The sequence below is a fragment of the Dermochelys coriacea genome, chromosome 1 (genome assembly GCF_009764565.3).
Source record: "Dermochelys coriacea isolate rDerCor1 chromosome 1, rDerCor1.pri.v4, whole genome shotgun sequence".
In the NCBI taxonomy this organism is placed as follows: domain Eukaryota; kingdom Metazoa; phylum Chordata; order Testudines; family Dermochelyidae; genus Dermochelys; species Dermochelys coriacea.
This window is the reverse complement of record NC_050068.2, coordinates 175409542-175434444: the sequence shown is the minus strand read 5'-3', so window position 1 is coordinate 175434444 and position 24903 is coordinate 175409542. Positions and strand designations below refer to the sequence as shown.

General features: G+C 36.9%; 1 long non-coding RNA gene across 4 annotated transcripts in view; it reads left to right on the top strand.

Annotated features, from left to right (window-relative positions):
- The window catches only part of LOC119844466, a 323486-nt gene extending 298822 nt beyond the window's left edge, over positions 1-24664 (top strand). For 3 of the 4 annotated variants that reach the window (XR_006279406.1, XR_006279402.1, XR_006279403.1), the window contains one exon: positions 22455-24664. This is a non-coding gene — a long non-coding RNA (uncharacterized LOC119844466). Of the gene's footprint in view, positions 1-18608; positions 18757-22454 lie in introns of those variants that run through there. The other variant, XR_006279404.1, reaches the window with a different exon arrangement.
- Positions 24665-24903: the final 239 nt, after the last annotated feature.

Here is a 24903-nt window from a genome sequence, read left to right as displayed (position 1 = left end):
TCAATGCTAGGGCAGATGTTGTTTAATATGTTTATTAATGATCTGGAAAAAGGGGTGAGAAGTAAGAAGGCAAAATTTGCAAATGACACAGTTATTTATGTTAGTCAAGTCCAAAGAAGACTCTGAGGAACATCAAAGTGACCCATCAAAGCTACAAAAATGGGCAATACAATGACAAATGAAATTCAGTATTGATAAATGCAAGGTAGTGCACATTGGAAGGAATAGTTTGAACTACTTATGCACTTTACTGGATTCTAAATTAACTGTAGCAGTTCAGGAAAGAGATCATCATTGTGGGCAACTCAGTGAAAACATATGCTCAATGTTCGGCTGTGGTAAAAACAAGAAACAAAAACCAACCACCTAACTAACTATTAAGGTACATAAGGAACAGGTGGAAAATTATACTGATAAGGTCATGAAGATATTATATAAGTTGATGGCACCCCCTTACCTTGAATGGTATGTTCGGTTTTGGTCAGCCTTTGTTAAAAAGGATATAACAAAAATAAGCAGAGGTTCAGAGGTAGGTGAATAAAATTATTAGAGCAATGAAAAATCCTCAATGTAAAGAGAGATTGAAAAGATTGAGACTATTTAGTTTGTAGAGAAAAAGAGCAAGATGTGAAATGTTTATCTAATATAGACACAGTAGATAGGTGGTTGTGCTGCCAGTCACTGAGATCCTGCCTTTATATTGATTCTCACTACTAACCTAGTTCTTTTCCCTGCTTAGTCCCCTCAAAATTCACTATAGAATCTAGAGATAGGAAAGACCCTTTAGCTTGTAATGTTTAAAACTCAATGGCCATTATGAGATATGTGTACAGACTATGCTTATGAATGCATGTATTTGTATATATAGAAAATTGTGTTCATAGTCTATGTATAAAATGTAAAGATATACATGTAGTTGTAATATACTTGGAGTTTTGCTAAATATTTTTGTTTCATAGCATCTCATAAAATCTTATTCTCAGAACTAATCAGCTGGCTTGGATACAAAAATGCTGCATTGAAAATTGGATAAAAGACAAGAAACAAAAGATAATGATAAATAGTAAATTGTTAAATTAGGGAGGAAGAGTAAGGGGATTCCACAGAGATGTGTGCTAAGTCAAGTCTTATTTAGTATCTTCATTAATGGGCTAGAAGAGGAAGTGAACACCATATTAATGAAATTCAACGGTAACAGTTAACCTGAAAGATTTGTGTACTCCAGTGGAGACAGAAAGTTGATGCAAAGAAATCAAGAGACATGGAGATAATAGTAAAAGTGAGATTTAATTTGGAGAAAGCAAGCTAGTTTTATAGCACAATAACATTGTATACAGCTAGTTGATTCATCTGCTTATTCTTTCGGTTCAAACCCCATGTTCTCCCCTTTTTGTGTCTGGACCCTGATTGTCACACAGACAATGCAGATAGCTTACACTGATTCTGGGTGAAATTCACCCCAGTAGCGTGCCCTCATAAAGGCCTTCTCACCACTTCAGTCCTCAAAATTGAGCATAGGTCAGTTTTAAATTATGTATCGGCCTGTGCTGGCCCTCTGCACAGAGGGAATATCATCTATTGTCCTTGTATGGTCTCCTTATCATTTCTTTAAAGAATATGGTGAAATTCACCTGAGATGATTTATTTTCATAAAACAGTTACAACATTTTCTTATTAGCCTATTCTTTCCCAGTCCTAATATCCAATTATTTCATCCCTGGTAATTCTTTTTAATATTTATCTGGACTAAAAATCAGACTCCTGCTGTTTACTTTAAAATAGATACCACATCAACCTTCTTCTACTCTTCTACAGTGGCTCTCACTGATGTGTCAGCATTTATCCACGGCCACTACTCAGTTATCACACATACCAGTTATCTCCTACTCTAGGTGTAGGGAAATACTGTGGTATGTCAGATGTCTCTGGTCAAATTCTGATTCTTTAACAATAACTCCTGCATGTTCCTCAGTTAATTAATATTAATACTCAGGAAACAAACCAATTAACTATTTTTACATAATAATTAAGACAAAATGACCTCAGTAGAACACCATGGTATGATCTGAGTTCAGTCACAAGGAACAAAGGAGGACATAACCTATTCTCTCTCCATTCATGAGTTTTAGTTTAGTTCTGTGGGTGGTGAAGGCCCCTGATATAATGAAGTACCTAACAGAGGAGTGAGTGATTGGTCCTCACAGATAAAGTACCTAATAGAGGAGTGAGAAGGCTTGGTCCTCACAAATAAAGTTCTTTCCTTTGCTTAAAATTTCATTAGCTGTAACATTGAGAAGGGATAGATGGATTATGAAAAAAGTCATAATTTTCCATCTCAAGTATTTTTTCTCTTTTTGGGGAAATAAACTGAAATGTAAATACCGCCTGTAGACCTTTAATCCCATGCCTAAATTGTGGGAGTAAATTCATAAAACATATTTTAAATTATTTTCTTTTTATGCATCAACCCAGATTCCTGCCCCCACAGCAGACAAACACACCTTTCCTTTCTAGCATTCTGATGGTAGAATTCAACCTTGGATCATCTTGAAGAGTTGTGAGGATCCCAGGAGACATGACTGTAAACACAAATAATCAGACTAAGGATGCAGACATTCACTAAAGCGTAGTGCCACCTGATGCTTCATGTGCTTTCTAATTTTCCCCAAACAATTCTAAATTAAAGGGATATAAAAATATTGTCTTGTTCATCTGATGAAGATATAATTAAGAATATTAGTATAGATCAAAGACTGTAAAAATGTAATGAGATTAGGAACTAACAGAATCCATTTTAGAGATGTTTTTCCCATTAGCAGCCATTAATGTTAATGAGAGTTAGACAAATGCTCCTGCAAATAGGGGCAGATACCCTTGGAAGATTAAACTTTATCAGACTGTGTACAATATGTTATGTTAAAAAAAAGATTGATTTAGTGAAATGGAGAAAATGATAAATATCTGGTATATAAAGCCTAAACCCCATTGATATGAGGTCTCTGTGTAAAGTATCACATAATAAGAAAATGTGATCTATAAGAGCAGGTATAATATAGATGGATCTGATAAATTTGCCCTCAGCTTGTGAGTCTAAGGTTTTCCTTGCAATACACGGAATAATACACCCACTTTTTGTTAAGCATAGAGAGGTAGCCGTGTTAGTCTGGATCTGTAGAAGCGGCTAAGAGTCCTGTGGGACCTTATAGACTAACAGACGTATTGGAGCATGAGCTTTCGTGGGTGAATATCCACTTCCTTGGATGCATGTAGTGGAAATTTCCAGAGACAGGTATAAATATGAAAACAAGAATCAGGCTAGGGATAACGAGGTTAGTTCAATCAGGGAGGATGAGGCTCTCTTCTAGCAGTTGAAGTGTGAACACCAAGGGAGGAGAAAATGCTCTTGTAGTTGGCTAGCCATTCACAGGTTTCAGAGTAGCAGCCGTGTTAGTCTGTATTCGCAAAAAGAAAAGGAGTACTTGTGGCACCTTAGAGACTAACAAATTTATTAGAGCATAAGCTTTCGTGAGCTACAGCTCACTTCATCGGATGCATTTGGTGGAAAAAACAGAGGAGAGATTTATATACACACACACAGAGAACATGAAACAATGGGTTTATCATACACACTGTAAGGAGAGTGATCACTTAAGATAAGCCATCACCAACAGCAGGGGGGGGAAAGGAGGAAAACCTTTCATGGTGACAAGCAGGTAGGCTAATTCCAGCAGTTAACAAGAATATCAGAGGAACAGTGGGGGGTGGGGTGGGAGGGAGAAATACCATGGGGAAATAGTTTTACTTTGTGTAATGACTCATTCATTCCCAGTCTCTATTCAAGCCTAAGTTAATTGTATCCAGTTTGCAAATTAATTCCAATTCAGCAGTCTCTCGTTGGAGTCTGTTTTTGAAGCTTTTTTGTTGAAGTATAGCCACTCTTAGGTCTGTGATCGAGTGACCAGAGAGATTGAAGTGTTCTCCAACTGGTTTTTGAATGTTATAATTCTTGACGTCTGATTTGTGTCCATTCATTCTTTTACGTAGACACTGTCCAGTTTGGCCAATGTACATGGCAGAGGGTAAAACTATGTCACCATGAAAGGTTTTCCTCCTTCCCCCCCCTGCTGTTGGTGATGGCTTATCTTAAGTGATCACTCTCCTTACAGTGTGTATGATAAACCCATTGTTTCATGTTCTCTGTGTGTGTGTATATAAATCTCTCCTCTGTTTTTTCCACCAAATGCATCCGATGAAGTGAGCTGTAGCTCACGAAAGCTTATGCTCTAATAAATTTGTTAGTCTCTAAGGTGCCACAAGTACTCCTTTTCTTCTAGCCATTCACAGTCTTTGTTTAATCCTGAGCTGATAGTGTCAAATTTGCAAATGAACTGAAGCTCAGCAGTTTCTCTTTGAAGTCTGGTGCTGAAGTTTTTTTGCTGCAGGATGGCTACCTTTAAATCTGCTATTGTGTGTCCAGTGAGGCTGAAGTGTTCTCCTACAGGTTTTTGTATATTGCCGTTCCTAATATCTGATTTGTGTCCATTTATCCTTTTAAGTGCTCACTTTACCAGCCTTAGGAATGAGCCAGGTGTGATAGCATAGTCTGACCTGCTAAAACCAATGCTACTCTTCAAAATGCTTTTGAAAAATCCTAAAACTATAAAGACCCAACTAAGCCCATTTTCTATGAACAAGGGTCTTGCAGCATTCTCTGTCTAAGATCCTTGGATGTGTATTGCTACTTATATTGGTGAGTTAAATGCTGTTCCATCTTGCAAAAGAGATTTAGAGGCTCACAGATTTAGCTAACAGCTATTCTATGTGTGACTATAAATAATTCCAACAGTGCTACCCATTAAAAACCCTGTATAGAATTGTTCATAATTTTCTTGGCAAATAACTATTGCTACTATGATTTTCTTTCTCACAGTGGCAAAACTGTAGATATTTTAATGGTTAATAGTATATGGCTCTATACAGAGCTGTATCTTATGTCTCAGCAACTTCACAGTCAACATTATTCCCTGAGCTTTTCTTGTATATTTCATCAATGGAATATTTTTTATTTAAAATGCATAAATAAATATTTTATATTGTATGGTAAGTCACTTTTGAATAGTATTTAATAAGCCATTTTAGGTGCCGGGCAGCCTTAAATGTTTAAGGTGCCACAAGTACTCCTTTTCTTTTTATAATAAATATGGTATAACTGATTATCTATCTTTGTTATTAGTTATTTATTATTTGTACTACAGAACTGCTTGGAGGCCTTAATCAGTTTCAGGATCCACTTGGGCTAGGTGGTATACATCTACATAGAAAGAGATGGTCTTTGTCCTGCCGAGTTTATATTCTAAGGCTAGGATTTTCATAAGTGCCCAGAACTGGCCCAAGTTTACTCCCATTGAACTCAGTGAAGAGTATTACCTGAGTTAGGCCAATGCTGAGTTTGCTTGAAAATCCCACTGGAAATATACCACAACAAACAAAGAGTGGAGGGAATTACTGAAGAAAATACCAAAGTAGCAGTTTCTTCTCTCTGCACCCCCTCTCCAACACAACCACCACCCACACCCCCCCGCAAAAAACAAAACAAAAACAAAACACTCCATTTCTTTCTGAATTCACTTTCCCCCATGCTCTGCAGAAATTCCAATGTCTTAGCTGGTTTCAGAATAGCAGCCATGTTAGTCTGTATTTGCAAAAAGAAAAGGAGTACTTGTGGCACCTTAGAGACTAACAAATTTATTTGACTAACATATTTATTCGTGAGCTACAGCTCACTTCATCGGATGCATTCAGTGGATGCATTCCCAGCCAGCCCTCTCTCACTCTCTACAGCCACATCTCAACTTATGATAGAAATGAAGAACTAAAAGTTTGCTTTTCATCTGCCAATCATCATCATGTGGCTTCTTTCCAGCAGGAGTAGGAACATATACACAACTTGTGGGCTGCCTGAGCACTCTTCCTTCCTAGATAAAACTGAAAAAACAAAAATATTAGAGATCGTGTTCTATTTTCATAGGTCACCATTTCCGAGGTTGAAATACTGGCCCCACTGACGTAAATGGCAAATCCATTGACTTCACTTGTATCAAATTATCTCCCATAATCTCTAAGGATTTATAGAGGGCCTATATCTTCTTTCAGATATGCACTGTGGCTCTGATACTTGTATAAATTCTTTATTTAAAGGTCTTTTTGCATCTTCTTAACCAAATATCCATATATGCCATTCTCTAAAGACTGCAGCTTCTCAGAACCACATGCAGCATGGTATCCTCACTACAATGTGTTTGTGGTTTGGGTAAAAGTGGGATGTTTAGAACCAATCATTTATTCCAAATCTTCTTTGTAAAAAAGGCAGATGTGCCCTGAGGGCCATTTCACAAGTAAACTACAAGTGACTTGGAAAGGAATAACTTACATTGTTAAGTCTACTCCTCTGTGCAGTCAGCGTGCAAACTGCCTGGCTACGTGAATTCTACATATCTTTCAACTAAGTCATAGATTCAAATGCATAATCCATCACTCCTGTGCATCCTATGGATTTCAGATGCACTTTAAAATATTTTTATCTCCTTTGTGCCAGTGCTTTTAAGCAGAACTCATTTGTTTCAATGGGGAGTTCTGCATAAAAACTTAGGGCCCAATGTGGCCCTATAAGTAGATCACAGCAATCCACTATTTTTCATATGTCATAGATATGATATTGATTATATTCATCATTTTGCATTTTTGTTTGGAATAGTATGTCTGAGAGAACACAGCAGCACAGAAACTACTTACAAGATAGTTACACAATATCTGATGGCATGCAACATGTGAAATGAAAGATACACCAGATTCTGCCTTTCAACTTGTATTGTATGCCACAAGCTCAAAAGCTGATGCTTGGAATACCTTCCACATCAGTGATAAGCAGGCTAGTTGCCAAACAATAAGGCAAAATGTTGCCTCTTGTATTGGACAGTACATTTTATAGGTGATCTGTGTATATTCTGTGGCTGTAATGGTCACAGTGAGCTTATGAGAACTGCAGCAATTTTACATTTTAAACTATAACATGATCACACATATTGTATAGCAATTAAACTCTTTGTGTTTAAAGTAAAGCACATTCTTTACTCTCTCAGAATTCCAACCACAGTTTCTAGGCTGATTTATTTTACTGTGGCAAATAAATTACTAAGAATCTGTTGGGAAAATAACACAGCAGGGCACAGATCATCCAATACGTTCTTGGAATGTATTGGAGACAATTTTTTATTTCAGAAGGTGGAGAAAGCTACCAGGGGAGAGGCTGTTTTAGGTTTTGATTTTGAACTGGTTGAGAATTTGAAGGTGGAAGGCAGCTTGGATGAAAGTGATCATGAAATAATAAGAGTTCATGATTCTAAGGAATGGTAAGACAGAGAACAGCAAAATAAAGACAATGGATTTCAAGAAGACAGTCTTTAGCAAACTCAGGGTGTTGGTTGATAAGATCCCATGGGAAACAATTCTAAGGGGAAAAACAATAGAAGACAGTTGCCAGTTGGCACAAGAGCAAACAATTCCACTGTTTAGGAAAAATAGGAGATATGGCAAGAGACCAGCCTGGCTTAACTAGGAGATATTCAATGATCTAAAAATCAAAAAAGAGTTGTACAAAAAGTGGAAACTAGATAAAATTACAAAGGATGAATATAAACAAATAACACAAATATGTAGGGACACAATTAGAAAGGCCAAAGCACAAAATGAGATCAAACTAGCTAGAGACATAAAGGGTAACAAGAAAACATTCCACAAACATATTGGAAGCAAGAGGAAGACTAACGACAGGGTAGGCCAGTTATTCAATGGAGGGAGAGGGAAATAATAATGTGAAATGACAGAGGTGCTTAATGACTTCTTTGCTTCGCTTTTCACCAAGAAGATTGGTGGTGCTTGGACTTCTAATGTAGTGAATGCCAGTGAAAATGAGGTAGGATCAGAAGAGGCTAAAATAGGGAAAGAACAAGTTAAAAATTACTTAGACAAATTAGATGTCTTCAAGTCACCAAGTCCTGATGAAATGCATCCTAGAATACTCAAGGAGTTGACTGAGGAGATATCTGAGCCATTAGCGATTAGTTTTGAGAAATCATGAAAGACAGGAGAGATCCCAGAAGACTGGGAAAGGGCAAATATAGTGCCCATCTACAAAAAAGGAAATAAGGACAACTCGTGGAATTACAGACCAGTCAGCTTAACTTCTGTACCTGGAAAGATAATGGAGTAAATTATTAAGCAATCAGTTTGCGAAGAAGAAAATAAGGTGATAAGTAACAGTCAGCATGGATTTGTCAAAACAAATCGTGTCAAAGCAACCTGATAGCTTACTTTGACAGGGTAACAAGCCTTGTGGATAGGGGGGAAGCGGTAGACATGGTATATCTTGATTTAGTAAAGCTTTTGATATTCTCCCGCATGACCATCTCATAAATAAACTAGGGAAATGAAACCTAGATGGAGCTACTGTAAGATGGGTGCAAAACTCCTTGGAAAACCATTCCTAGAGACTAATCAGTGGTTCACAGTCATGCTGGAAGGACATTACAAGTGGCGTCTCTCAGGGATCAGTTCTGGGTCCGGTTCTGTTCAATATCTTCATCGGTGATTTAGATAATGGCATACAGAGTACACTTAAAAAGTTTGTGGATGATACCAAGCTGGGAGGGGTTGCAAGTGCTTTAGAGGATAGGAGTAAAATTCAAAAAAGATCTGGATAAACTGGAGAAGTGGTCTGAAGTAAATAGGATGAAATTCAATAAGGACAAATACAAAGTATTCCATTTAGGACAGAACAATCTGTTGCATACATACAAAATGGGAAATGACTGCGTAGGAAGGAAAGGGATCTGGGGATCATAGTGGACCACAAGCTAAATATGAGTCAACGGTGTAACACTGTTGCAAAAAAAGTGAACATAATTCTAAGATTTATTAACGGGAGTTTTGTAAGCAAGACACGAGAAGTAATTCTTCTACTGTACTCCGCACTGATTCGGCCTCAACTGGAGTAGTGTCCAGTTCAGGGCACCACATTTCAGGAAGGATGTGGAAAAGTTGGAGAGAGTCCAGAGAAGAGCAACAAAAATGATTAAAGGTCTAGAAAACATGATCTATGAGGGAAGATTGAAAAAATTGGGTTTGTTTAGTCTGGAAGAGAGAAGACTGACGGGACATAACAGTTTTCAAGTATGTAAAAGGTTGTTACAAGGAGGAGGAAAAGAAAAAATGGGCTTAAATTGCAGCAAGGGAGGTTTAGGTTGGACATTAGGAAAAACTTCCTACTGTCAGGGTCATTAAATACTGGAATGAATTGCCTAGGGAGGTTGTGGAATCTCCATCATTGGAGATTTTTAAGAGCAGGTTAGACAAACACCTGTCAGGGATGGTCTAGATAATTATTCCTGCCACAAGTGCAGGGGACTGGACTAGATGACCTCTCGAGGTCCCTGTGACGTTGCCCCCCCTAATGCTTTATGGAAATATACTTATGAAAGTAAATATGGCATAACTGGAATATGTTTTATGCTATATATGCCATGTAATATATCTCTGTAAAGGTTACGATGTACTGAATATATTCATCCTATTTGTATGCATGTATCATTTTTGTATTCGAAGTTATGAATATTGACTATGTACTTGTTTGAGTTTAAGTAGCCTTAGTAAAGCATTTCGTCAGCTTTTTGAGAAAGGAATGTGCAAATTAAGTGCACAATCAATCAAGAAACACTTAACTGGCAATAGATCTTGCAAGACTCCAATCCACATAAGAAGTCTTCCTGGAGACATTCAAGATAGCATGTGGGCAATGGCTGCTGCCTGTAAAAACTGAGTCATGCATGGACATTTGACTTGTCCATGTGACTCCAAAACTCCATCCTGGAGCTGGATTTTGCATAGGAGAGAGGAGGGGTCTCCACCCACAAGAGAAAGTCTACTTAAGCCCCTGGGAGACCCCTCCATTTTTGTCTTCAGCTTGCTCAAGAGATAGCCTCTCCACCCCCCAAAGGATACCTGAAAGAAACTGGAACAAAGGACAGTAACCATGGGGGTGTGAGTGATTGCTGGACCCAGACTAAAAGGAGGCTAGTGTGTAAAAGAAGTTTACTGGGACATCTCTGAGGGTAAGATTTCATCTGTAATCACTTTCTTACTGTATTAGGTTTTAGACTAGCATGTTTTATTTTATTTTGTTTGGTAATTTACTTTGTTCAGTCTGTTATACTTGGAACCACTTAAATCCTACGTTTTGTAGTTAATAAAGTCACTTTTTACTTATTAATTAATCGAGAGTATGTATTAATGCCTGGGGGGGCAAACAGTTGTGCATATCTCTCTATCATTGTTATAGAGGGTGAACAATTTATGAGTTTACCCTGTATATGCTTTATAGATAGATAGATAGATAGATAGATAGATAGATAGATAGATAGATAGATATAATACATATATTTCACATAGGTGCAGTTCAGGAAAACCATAACCTCTGAAACTCAAAGAGCTGATTTTAGTAAGAATTCCATTGTACTAGGTGTGCTCTTCTCTACAGTAATTTCAGTTCAAGTGCCCAGATATTTCTAAGTATGTTCTTTGTGTGTTGGTGTATAATTCCTCCTAACAAGAAATTAAATATGAAGGGACCAAATAACAGTTAGAGAGTATAATGACAATTTCGTTCAGTTAAATGTCTGACTTCCATTTGTGTGTATTCTTTGGCTATTGTTGGTATGGTGGCTTCTCATCTACAGTTCTCATCTACAGCCAGAACATCTTTCTAGTATTTCTTGTCCTCTTCGATTCTCCTCTCTTTTCTCCATTGCCTATGCCTCTTGTTTTGTTTCTCCTGTACTGTTTTTTCAAATTTAGCAGCAAAACAGTTTATTTAGCTCCATGTAGCAGTTAGAGATGCTGCCAGTATGAAAGACCCTATACAATATCAATTTGCATAATTCAATGTTATATACAGTACAAACATGGTTTTCCAAAGGTCTCAGATGGGGACAATCATAATCTTTGATGAAGGAAGGGTTTGGATAATTGGATGAGGTAGCTCAGCAGATTCTGAAGTTGGCATTCAGGCTCAGAAGATCCTGAGTCAAACTTCCAAGACTGCTGAGCTAGTTCTCCAGCTGGCTGACTCACTCAGCAGAGTTTCAGGCTTTATGTGGTGAAAAAAAGTGTGAATGCATCAAGACTTGGGCTTCAAGGTCTGTCTTGGCAGTTAAGTTTCTGAATGAGCCAGGACACTCTATCCGTGGTAGTGAACTGCAGCAAGTATCTACTGAGTGGTGATCACTGGGTTGGGAAGTAGTAGTCACCATTCACCAAACCTAATTTATCTGAAACTGTGAGGGGACATAACCCTATTTGAAATACCAGGTCTGCTGCGAAAACTGATGTTTGAGTAATCGATGACTGGCTCTATATTTTCATGGTGGTGACAAAAAATAGGAGGGAGGGAAATAATTTTGACAATACAGAATATTAACTATAAAGGACTAGTGGTGGCCTAACAACGCAGGACATGGCAGATGAATTGCCGATTGGTGCCTTTGAAACTCTTGATTTATGCTGGTCATTTTGGTAGAGTAACTGGAAGGAGAATGCTTCTAACCTTTTATCTAGGAATTAGGTAACCAAAAGGTAGCATAGTATAAGCGTATTCATTGGAAACTTTCATCTTATTTTTCAGTCACATTTCACTCCCTTTTGTGATATTTTCATCTTTTTATTCAGTCTGAGACAAAAACTAGGTTAAGCTACAGTTATTAATAACTTCAGGGATGTTGTAAATATCCCCAATCCAATCATTACAAATGTAGGAGATTCAGAGCTGAAGTTACACTTAAAAGAATTTGCTTTGGCAGGAGGTGCATGCAGTGTCACTACAGGGCAGAGTGAAGGTGTTTGTGTGCATTCTCATGCTTCTGTAAGATAATTGAGGAGAGAAGTCCAGGCAAAAGTAGAGAGCATGACAGTCTGTAGGAAGAAATGAGGTATAGGTGGGATGGAACTGATGGGGAGGAGGAGACATGCAGAAGAAGATGGAAAGCCAGTACAGAGATGTGCTTAGAAGATGATCTTGTTAGTACTGTTTCGGTAACACTGGAAGGAAGAAGTGAGACAATTACAGTAGTGAGGCCTGATTGAGTTTTGATTATTTTTATTTATTTACTTACTTACTTTTAATAACTACTAAAGTTATTAAACTAAACTACTAAAGTTGACTTTCATGCTGTTAGGATAAAATTATGCAAAAAGAAAAGGAGTACTTGTGGCACCTTAGAGACTAACAGATTTATTTGAGCATAAGCTTTCGTGAGCTACAGCAAGCTTATGCTCAAATAAATTTGTTAGTGTCTAAGGTGCCACAAGTACTCCTTTTCTTTTTGCGAATACAGACTAACACGGCTGCTACTCTGAAACCTGATAAAATTATGCCCTTTGAAATGCATATATCCCATTTATCAATGGGAGCAGACATGCATCAAAGGGCAGAATTTGGCTTATTTTGTGATTGGCAGTACATGTGTATAAATCTTGTGCATCTATAGAAGTCCTAATGTAGATATCGTTACAGGTGCAGTATTTTTATATTCTTTAGGTCTAGTCTATGCATTAAACCCCTCAGTTATATACATATTTTCAGTCTCTGTTCTTTGTTTGAAAAAGAGTCAAAACTACAGATTGTATGAGCTTTCAATATCCATTTTTATTTACCTCAAAAATACAACTGATTTGCTTTGTGATTGCTTTTTTGAGGGAAATGATGCATTGTAATCAATTTACTGTGTGCAATTTAAAATGTCAAGGACACTTTTGTTACTTAACTAGCAGCAAGTTTTCTGTATGGGATTATGCGGCCTTTCTATTTATTTACTTATTTATTTATTTATTTATTTATTTAGAAAGATTTTCTAATATTGAAGTAAAGCTATTTAAAGGACTTGTTTCTATGAGAATTCTGGTCTAGCATATCTTAATACAGTATATGCTTGTTATTGGTTTTTTTGGTTTTTTTAATTAACACTCAATAAGACTTTAGGGAATAAGTAAAATAGATATCATAGACTATATTTCTACTACTATTTTATAATAATGATTTTTTCTGTGGTAAGATATGACACACAGGCAAATGTTTACTTGATTGTCTTGATAACTGACTGGGAAAGTTCTTTGGAGGTATTAAATATTTGTTTGTAATAAATATGGCATCTGAGCGTATAGTTCAATTAGAATTTCTTAGTAACAAAATGTAGAAAGATGCAAATTGTTCCTATGTACACATTAATTTGATAAAATGAACTTTTTAAATTTTTTCTGGAACTACATGTGGATTCTGTAGATACTTAGGCCAATGTTCACTGTCGGCTGAGTTTATTTAAAGAGCTTTTCTAGTCACCTTTGAACCCAAATGATTTCTCCAGATGTACAGACGTGAACAATGTAAAAATCTTGCTGCTTCAGCAGAACAGGATCCAGCTGGCAGGCAACTGGATCTGCAAGTCATTGGTTACAGCTGTGTTTCGATTTGTGTGATGGTTGAAAAAATAAATTACCAGATTAAATGGTTAGAAAGAGGACTCTTTGTTTAGCTCTTGTATGGGGACTGAAAGTGTTTATGGTGCTGTTTTCTACACAGCCTTTGCAAAGTAAGTTGGACAAACAGACTTATTCAAAACTCCTCAGAAATGTTGCACATTCAGCTTTATATCATCACAGAAGAAACTGTATGTTTTTGTGTAATGCTGTCAACCAGCAACTATTTTAAAGGTCTGTGGCCTCTGATGGAAGCAGTCACATTTCTGTCTTTTAGGCATTGTAGTTTATCATTAGAAGACAGTGGTCTATAGTTTAATAGTTAAACGCTTTAAAATGTGCCTCTTAGCATGCATACAAATACATGATGGCCTCTGTCAGATTCATAAATTGTTTATAGGTTTATTATTTCAGTTTTATAGATCACTTATCTTTCACTTTGCATAATAATGCTAACGCAATTGTAAATCTGGCACACAACAATTTAGAAGACTAGATACAATGAAATCAGAACTTAAATGCCAACAGTTTGGACTATAAAGTATTTTCTTTTAATGTTCTACCAATTTAGATGTATATGCTCCTCAATGCAGATATTAGGTTTTATTGCACAATAGCCCTGATTCTGCAAAGACATACATGCTTGATTTTATGTACAGTGAGGATTCCTATTGATTTCAGTGAGAGTACTCATGCTTAAAGTTAATCACAAGTCTTTGTAGGATTGGGGAGGGAGGAAGAAGGGGTATGCTTTGCTAAGAACTATGCATATTTTATGGTGCTATATTAGGGCTCAATCCCATGAGGTACCAGGAGCCTCCAACTGTCATCAAAGGTAATGTGAGTTGAGGGTGCTTAACCCTTCACATGATTTGGCCTTATGTTCTTGAGGTGAAATCCTCGCTCCATTGAAGTCAATGGGAGTTTTACCATTGACTTAAATGATGACAGGCTTTAACCCTTGGAGACAGAGTCTGATGCCCTTACTCAAAATAACTAGTATCATATCCCACAAGTGATTCCACTCAAGTAAATGGAACTACTTGTGGAGTTAAAGTACTACTCAGTGTGTATAAGAGTATCAGAATCTGGCCATTAATAATAATAAATTCAAAGCCTGCATCTCAAGACCAGATAAATATATGAAAAGATCAATAACATCAACTTTCAGAGGTGAAAAAGCAGGGAAGTAACTGTAAGATTTTAAAGCTTTAGCTGCTTGTGGTATAGTAGGTTGCAAACTCAGAGACATTTTCAGTTCTTTGTATCAGTTTGTTCAGCATGATTTTCTAGCAATAATTTTAAGCAGACAATTTAGTTTCATTTTACAATTATAAAACTGTCAGTGGCCATGGATTGATATCAGTTACATTGTATTTATTAAGGCATATTTCTAAACAAGTGCACAGATAAAAATGGAAGGTGATGGTTGTAATTATGTCATAATTGTTATTCTATCAAGATTTAATTGCTTTCTTAAATACATTTTGCACAAATCTTTTTCAAAGAGCTGTCTGTATTCTTTATGAAATCCTACGCAATGCTGACAGTAAGGAGAACTAAACACCAGAACAAGAGTTCTGTTCCAAGTCAAAAATGAAATCAAACAAGCTGGCCAAGTTCCACCATAAACCACCCTCAGGAATACCAGAGGCACACTTAAAATGTTTAAAATAGAATATTTCCCCCTTCCCCATTTTCTTGTCCCCCAGCAGCATATTACATCAAGAGCTATGCGACAGAAAGCCATGGTGGTGCAGAATAAATAACCATAATGTATCAAAAGCAGACAAAGGTGTGATTGATCTGTCTGGAATTGGCAGACTCTTTCGCTGCATCAGGCTGTTTCTTTGATCAATGAAGGTATAGCCTCTGACCCTTAAAAAATCAATGCAATTGATTGAAATGGAAGAGACAGAACTATGAGAATGCAAGATAGTCTTTAACCTTCACTGTCTAGAAAGTTTTAAATGTTTTCGCATGCATTTAACAGTTTCATATTTTATTTTTTAAAAGATTTACATTTCTTGAGCCCAGTTTTGAAAACTCCTGAAACAAAGTTCTGGAAATAGTGTCACTTATTGTGAATGTATGTCAGAAAGGCATATCCTTTAAACAACATTGTTCATGAAAGATACACACTGCTGTGCATCAGATTTTCTTCTATAAATTCTAGCCCTGATCCTGAGCAAACAGCAATGCAGATAGTCCAGTTAATTTCACTGGGAGTGCAGCTTAAGTAAAGTTGTTCAGGTATTTTTCAGGATCAGGCCCACTGAATGTTGCAACTACTGGATGAAATTCCGGCATGGGAAAGTGGGATCTCTGGCAAGAAAAAACATCTTTAAACCCTTTCCTGAATGTTTGTCAATAGATACAAAATATAGCTATCCAGGAAATAAAGAAAAGAGAAATTTCAGAAAATATATTTAGCTAATATTTTAAGACTATATGGGTTTCTGAATCTTATGGGATTAGTAGACTGTCTCCCCAAATAAAGCCTATCAAAAAATTTAAACTCAAACTTTTGCCCCGGTGATCATGTGTTTTATTTACATTCTGTGTTTTGTTTTACTCCCAGGCTGTTTCTTCAGATTAGACTAAAGGAATATTAATATGAAATAATTAATAAAATCAGACTATAATGTGCTCTTCAATAAACAAAACAAACTAATTCACTCAGTGTTTCATGCTTTTGGACTGTTTGAAAATGAAGAGGGGTGTGGGTGTGTGTATATGACTGGTTATTTTATTTCACAAATAATTAAAAATGAAAAGATTTTTTTAATTGAAAATATCAATAAAATCAAACAACATTTAATATGGATGAATATACTTTCAAAGTAATTCAGACTGCAATAATTTGTGCTGTCATGTATATTAATTTTAATTAAGGATAGGTAAACTGAAAAGGCAGCAAAAAGAGGGGAAAGTAGTATTTCCCAAGTATGAAGAATTCTTGCAAACTTGCACAGAAAGAGTTGGAAGGTCACTATTTCTGTGTAAGTTACTATTTTTGTGATTTTTTTTTTAAATTCAGCTTCTGGTTGTACAGCTCCACTTTATGCAATTAAAATAAAATACATTATGCGTAAGTGGGAATTCTCATAACAGTTAGGGGAAACATTGTCACTAACAACAACAGTAAGGGTGGATGTGAGGGGTTTGAATCAAGGAAGCAACAGGATAGATATTATATTTCCAGTTCATCTGGAATTTTTCTGAACTCTTTATCTCCTTGCTGTTCAACAGGAAGAGATTTCATGAACCGCCATACAAAGGTATGGCATACTGGTCACTCTCAGTCTCACTCTTAAACACTCACTTGAACAATATAGTAAAAGAGATACGCTGAGAGGCTAAACAGTAAGCCTCCACTTATTTGCACTGCTGCAAAACAACTCTGGTTTTTTATATCCCACTTGAAGCGCACACAGATTATAAAAATTGAAACCTAGACACCACAATCACACATTTGATATCACTCACATTTCTCCTTCCTTTTTAAGAAGATACAGTCTAATTCCCTTGCAATAGTATCTCTCTCTTGTTGTCGTCCACCACCTCTTTCCTTAACAGTGTGTGTGTGTGTATATATGCATATTACACACACACACCGAAAAATCTCGTTAATATTAAAAATCACCTTTCGTCTCATTGTCCAATCCCCCCCTCCCCACTCCCCAAAAGATATCTCTGACACGAAGGTACTTTGACATCTAACGTCCATGGCCAGCCTCTCTGCTCCTCTCTCCCTGCCCCCTCCCCATAAGCAATAGCTGCAGAGGCACCTCTTTTTCTTTTTTTTTTTTTTTGTGACTGCAACAATGGCTGCTGCAGTCTCTCCTTTTGCTCTTTATATACAGACTGCAGCTTTCCATTGTGGATGTGAATGCTGTCCCCTTGTGGATGATGGTCGCAGTCTAAAATGCTGCCTATATATGTTATCCTTGCAAAGTAAAGCTGAGCAGTGTGTCCGTGTGCCCTTCCTTCGTCTGATTTTGGTGCCGAGTGCATCACATTCCTTTTTATCCCTAAAGGACAGTAGCTAGCTTCTTTCTGAGTCTTGTGCCACGGTCGATAGAGCCCGTTCCTGTAAGGATGTGAACCTGAGCTCTTTTTTCCCCCAAGATGTTAGTGGCCATGTTATCTGCATGTCTAAATCAAGGTAGAAATGAAGTAATTCCTGATTGAGGACTAAGTCCCTTGGATACCCGTCAAAAGGCTAAGCACTGAATCATTTTCTAGGATGAATCTTATTAAAAAGAAATAGGCATTTTTTTCCGCTTCTACGAATTAAACCAGTTGAATCACTAAACCAGACAATTGATCCCCAATAATAGTATGTCTTGTATAATGATATTGCAGAAAGTTTCCTTGAGCATGCTTCAAAACAATGTGATCTGATTTACCAGACGTATCCCAAGAGTGCCATACCCAAGCTCCTTCAGGTATACTCCCCTGTAACAGCTTCCCTTGACTTCCTTGCCTAAACCTTTTGTATCCAGACAGTTATTAAATGCTGCTATCCCAATCTCATGCCTCACCGCTACCCTCCGATCCAGCCCCAAAATATAGCGAGCACCAAAATGTGTTCTATTTAACTATGTCAGCACCCTGAGGTACAGAGCATATTCTGTCAGGTGACATTCGTAGAGCTGTACGGACTTATGCTGCACATCCTGTTTCTCCAACTGAAAACAGACCTGCAATTAAAAGATGTGGTTCTGGGTGGAAACAAAGGCAATGCATACAGAGATTGATGTTACTGTGACTGTAATGGGGATTATTTTATTATTTTGAGTGTGCTGGTGGGAATATAACAGATTTAAGTAATCTGGAGTTCTGGGTCTATACTAGCTATACAGTAGCATTTGTTTTGGCTCCCCCCACCCAACGTGTTAAAACTTGAACAAGAAAGATATATGTGTTTTGCTAAGATGTTTTTGATATAAAGCTTTCTGATCTTTTCAGTACTTGCAAAAAGAAAAACTCGTTACATTGATGGAATTTTAGTCTATAAGCAGGAAATGTTAATCGTAAAATGAGAGCTAAAAGACTCTGCTTCAGTGGCTGAGATTGACAGCTCTGCCTTCCTGCTATTGCATGTGGGAGAAAACTGTGGATGCAAAATGTAAAAAGACGAGGGAGATTTTGTGCAACTCCAGTGTGCATAAAAGGTATCTTGAAATAAAAACTTTTTAACAGTTATTCATGGACTAAAAATAGTTTATCCTAGAGGTTGCTTCACCAGAAATGTATGGTCCCTAACTAGGTTGTGCGGGGAAGAGTTCTATAATATTGGATTAATAGTGAGGGGTGAACAGCTCCAGTGTAATTCAACTAGTCCTGTTGTATTTGTAATCTCCAAGGAAACAGCTGAGTTGAATGTTAATTAAACAGCGTTCTTTGATCCACCCAGCCACTCCCAGAGACATAATAGCAATCATATATGGCAAATACATAATGGTATGTTTAAACGAATGCCATATTAACACTTAAAACATTTTTTGCTGTCCTGACTCCTTATCCCATATCATTTAAATCCTAGGGAAAAAAGCTAAGTTAAACTTTGGTCCATCTGGAAGGCAGGGTGACAGGAAGCATAAATTCCTATTTAAGGCTATATAAGGGTTAATGATTAGAAGAGTGGAATCAGGAAGGACCTTAAACCCAGATCTATGACAGTGGTAATTGAGCTGATTGACTACGACATCTCGTTTCAGACGACTATTGATTTAATTTAGTCTGTGTGCCCCTTGGTCCCAAAGGTGAAGCCTCAGCACTTGAACCTGGATACTTTCCCTATTCACCGTCTGGACATAAATTTACAAAATGTGCATCCATTTAAAATTTTGACTCGTCCCCTGGTTTTACTCTAAAGTTTCTAATATCAGCAGGTTAATGGTTTTGACCATCGAGGAGACAGAGGCAGAGAGTGTCAGATGGCACAGACAGAGGAGGAAAACAAAAGATGTGGCTAGTATCTGCATCTGTTGTTTTTGATTTGCAGAGCTAGTAAGGGCTTCTTTTTGGAGGCTGTCCACAAAGCTGGGCTATCATGAGGCAGTTTGCTGTACACAAATGTTCAATTATTAAAATAGTAGAGATTTTCCCATGTGTGATAGCTATAGCAAGGTCACGACATTAATTTATCCAGGGCATTGTGGGTAACTATACAGGAAAAAAGCATAAAGGGCACAGATGCTGGAGCAGCAAAAAATGGATGGGTCTGAGCAAATGGAGATTAAAAGGGGATGACCAATCTAATGTACGTATAGCAGTAAGAAGCTGGCATCCGTCAGACTATTGATGGCAATAAGTATTTTAAGCCATGCTGTGAATGTGTTAAAAAATTTTTCTAACTCAGTAAATGTTAAACTGAATGCTGTAATCCTGTATTTTTTTCAGTTTTCCAAATCTGATTTCAGACTTGCTTTTGTTGTCTCATGCTTGGCGTTCTCCTCTCGTTTGCTTTCTCTGTCTGTGGGTGTGTGCCTCTCTCTGAGATTACAGACTTAACTGTTTCCTACTTTTGGTTTATTAATGATGATTGGTCATGAGTTGGTGTACAAACTGGATTTAGGTTTCCTACCATGACGTTTTTGCTTTCTGTAGTCTGGGGGTTTGTAGTGTTTTCTCTGGAACTTTTCTGCGAATGGATGCCCTTCATGTTTGCTGCCACAGTGATGTTGCCAAACTGCTACCTTAGTTAGTACTGCAGTGTTGCACTGCATGTTGGGATCTGTCTGTGTAGGTAAGCTGAGAATTTCTACAGCACCAGACAGCTTTTAAAATTGGCTTGAGAATTGTGTGCTGCTCATCCCTCTTTTGTAAATAATTTTTATACTACAAATCACTGTGTAGATGTATTGTCTGGTAAAATAATTGCTCATGTAAAAAGGAAACACTAGTGAGTTTATCACGCTGAATGTCATGAAAGTACCTTGTTTTAAGAACAAAGGAACAAGGTAAAAACACACACCGTAACTGTGCTTTATGGATTTTCATAGTCTATAATATGAATGTGCCCGCATTTCAGTTAACAAAGCTTTGTTTTATACTGTGTGTATAACTTATAGGTATTGTGCATATGTATAATACATACATTATACACTGTAGCATATATACACACACACACACACATAAAAAAACTCTAGATAAACTACACACGATATAGAGATCAATATATATGCATTATGAGGTACTCGCATGCTCAGTATTCTGTATATTGAGTAGTATATATTGCTTCTGTCTGTCTCTCTGTCTGTTTGTCTGTCTGTGTGTCTCTCTCTCTCTCACATACACACACACACACACGTACGCATGCTATTTTGTATAAGGAGGTCTTAAATAAAGAATGACTAATGTCTTGTGAGGCATTGATTTAAATCCAGCAATTTATGATTTCAACACCGTATTGGTGATTCAGATCTTGGCAATGATTTGGCTAAAATAATATAATTCCTACCAAATGAGAGTACATCTAGTTTAAAAAAAGCAATCATTTGAATTCACATTAAAATTAGAAATTTTCATTTTCATTATTCAACAAAAAATAGGAGAAAATTCTGGATCCCAGCAGCTTATGTCCTTTGCACCAATATTTATTCAAGCAAAGGAAAAACTGAAGAAGGCGTAGAATGAACTCTAAGACTGTTAAAGAATTGCTGGCATTATTTCTCTCTACATCACGTGTGAGCCTGGGTTGCCTGCTATTCCTGAGGCAGAGGATCGAGGATGAAAGTCTGTGTGTCAGAGCCTGTTTTCACAACTGCATTTGGAGATCTGTCTTATTGATTAGGAGAAAAAGGGGGAGGGAATAGGAGTGTGAGGTGAGGGGAGGACCGACTGACTACTGGCTTATTGCAGCTCAAGACATTTTCTTCCGGAAAGATGTCAAACAACTGAGACACAGCAACAGAGGAAGTAGAAAGGTGGAAAAATAAGAAGAGAGACCCTTTGGAAGAAATGAAGGCATTTCTTATGAGAGCCTTGAGGCTTTTTTTTTTAATCCTTCCAACATCTGACCTGCAAGGGCTAGAGTGCCAGCGTCATGCAAATGCTGCAGTCCAGCAGGTCTGAGAGAGGGTGGATGCTAGACAGTGAGTTAATGTTTATGATGAGTGCAGTGAAAATACCAGCCGATACCACCCCCTCCACACACAACCGCTCTGAGTCAGCATCCGCTGCTTTGCCTTGCCTTTTTGTGTGTGTCTGTGTGTGTGCGCATGTGTGTGTCTGTGTGTGTGTATGTGTGTCTGTGTCTGTGTGCGTGTGCGTGGAAGGTAAAAGCGAGTCAGTCAGTGAGAAGCAAAGGTACGTTTGAGAGCAACTAAAAACTGACTGATTTCCATCTTCAGAGCATCAGATGTATTCCCTAAGGAGGATGGGTCTATGTGATGGGGGTGGTGTAATTATGTTAATGTCATATTTATAGAGGGGAGAGATTTTTCATTCTAATTATTGGTTTGAAAGCCGTGGTCAAAAATTGCTTGGAAAACCATGCTCAGTTTTATTTTAAAGGCATGGAATGAAATCTAGGGAATGCTTGGATTTTTTTTGTTGTTTTATTTAATTAGTTAGTGTCTAAGGCATAACTGATTGAATAGTGCATACCAAATGACATAGAAAAGCTCCTATATAATGTTGCATTATATAACTGACCAAAATATTTAAATTAATCCAAGATGTATTGAAGTCTGAGGTAACATTTGGAGAGAAGAGTGAGGGAGGGCAAGGGGGTAATAAGGCAATTAGCAAATATTTTCTTCAGCATAGCTTTCTGTACAGCTTACTTGTAAATGGATGATTCACCTGTTCTACTAGCATATATGCTAATTCTTCCCCCCCCCCTCTTTTTCCCTTTAAAGCTGAACCGCTTCCTGAAGAGCACAGAATTTTCTATACCAGATTCTACTTCAGTGGCCAGGACCTTTATGGCCACTGATTCTTTTGCTCTGGGTTCTGAAAAAACATCGTGGATCCATCCCTAAAGTAGAAATGTTATTTTCCGTCCCGCAAGCAAGGCTAAAGATTGGAGGAGAATGAATGTGAATCTAATTCAGGATTGCGGTCGTGCCATTAAAAGTTTTCAGCTTCAGAACAAAATCATTTGGGAAATATCAGTTTTCTTACTCTATCGACAATGTTTAAAAGTTGTAGGTGGTTCAAATGACTTGACTCAAATAATGACAATCTTTGCATGTCAATAATTTCTACAGTTTAAGGAGTGAAAGGTAGTTTTGAGTTTGGAAAAGAAGAAGCTGTTAATATCAGCCTGTAGTGGGATTAAATGTTGAATATGGGGAAGAGGCAAAAAGTAAATAGATGCCCAAAACTTATCCTTGCAGTGAGGATGGTTTTAAACTGCTGTATATCCTAGGGCCCACCTTACTGTAGATGTATAATGGGAAAATATTTCAATTAGAAACCCATTAACAAGCATTTAATCCTTCTTTAAGGCATTAGAGGAAATAGAATAAAACATTTACTGTACAAATCTGCTGCAAGCAGACTTTAACCCACTTATAGACTTATCCTTCTGATGTATTATACTATGGCTACTCATGAATCAGAATAGTAAACATTTTATTTGTACTCCTTTTTTCCAAAGTTGTGGAATCTATTCTAAGAAGTGTCTCGATCAATCAGCTGATATTATTGTTTTGAATGTATGTGTCTATATTGCCTACTTATTTGATCTTTTCCAACCCCGACTTGAAAAGGTGGGGTTTTTTATACAACAGCAACAAAAGTTTTATTGAATGTAATCTTGACAACTAAGTGATTCAGATTATTTGAAGACGAATTCTACTGGATCATATCGGACTTTTCCTAGTCCCTGAGACCCTAACTTGTGAGGTCTTTTAGCAACAATCACAAGTCAGGCTCTTGGGACCTAGGCGGAGGGGAACCAGCAGCTTTGGACTTTATTGATTGTTTATCTGCAATATTAACAGAACCAAAGGAGATTTTCTTATCTGGGGGAAAATATTTATTTCAGATGTTAAGCACTAGTTTTATGCTACAAAAAAAAATGATGCTATGTATTGTACAATATTAAGATTCTACATAATTTTGTATATTTGGAAACCTATATTGAAGTGGATAACATGTAACATTTAGAATTAAAATGTAAATGAATGACATATCTACATGAAAAATCAAGTACTGAAGGATAAATGCACTGTTTTCAACCATATTTTGCTATTATGGATTCTTCTGGTGGATAATCAAAACAAAACACATTTCCAAATGTATTGCTATAATATTTAATGAACTTTTTGAAACTTACAGATTATACATTGATCTGTGAGGCCTAGCAAATGGATTCATACTGTTGTCTTTGGGGTAATAATCTAAGCGTACAAGAAAACTGTTGCTTCTCTTTTCCTGTAAGGCAGTGCAGAGATTCCTTTATATTTGTTACTATTTCTCTTAATCTATATAATAATACAATAAAGATTCTCTCATTTGGTGTATTAACCCTTACTCTGAAAGAAAAGAGAAAGCTGGTGTCAAATTCATAATCCTGTGTTGAAGTCACTTTGCACACAGAACTACATACTTTTCATGTACATACTGTATCTCAGCAGAGAAGACAGGATACCGGGAATTAAGCTCAAACTTTCATCTCTTCCCTCACTTTTACTTTTCACTTATAAAAACAGACTAACTGTTGTGTTGTCCCCATATGCTGAATACTTCAGTGACTTCAACATGAGATCTGCCAGGACACAGATAATTTGTAATGTCTATCACTTCTAAAGTGCTGAGCCAGAACACAGAGAATTTGACTGTATTTCTTAATATTTTATAAGTAGTTTGGACCTGATTATTTTTTTTTTTCAATTTCTTGTATCTAACCCAAGATGGTACAGCACCCTGTTATTAGTGTACTAATGTCACACTTCACTGATTGAAACAAATGCTTTACTTAGGGCGAGCATCTAAACAATTTGGTCATTTTGAAACTGATATTTTGGCTCCAGTTTATTTTTTCCACATATGTGGGAGGAATTGTGTTTCATTGTAACGCTGTTGTTAAAATAAATTATTATTAAACATCAGAATAATTCAAGGTTTTGTTGTCCTATTTTCTTACAAAACAAACCACACTCTGTGTAGTTTTCAATCAAGTCACTAAAACTACAATTAAAGCTTTACTTAAAAAAAAGTCTTACCTATCCCAAAGATGACGTAGTTTCTAATAACACTGAAATTATTTTCTTCATAAAGCCATCAATCTTGCATGCTCAGAATACTCAAGAGTTACTTGGAAACACTTGATCCATCCTAGATGTACTAGTAATTCTTTTA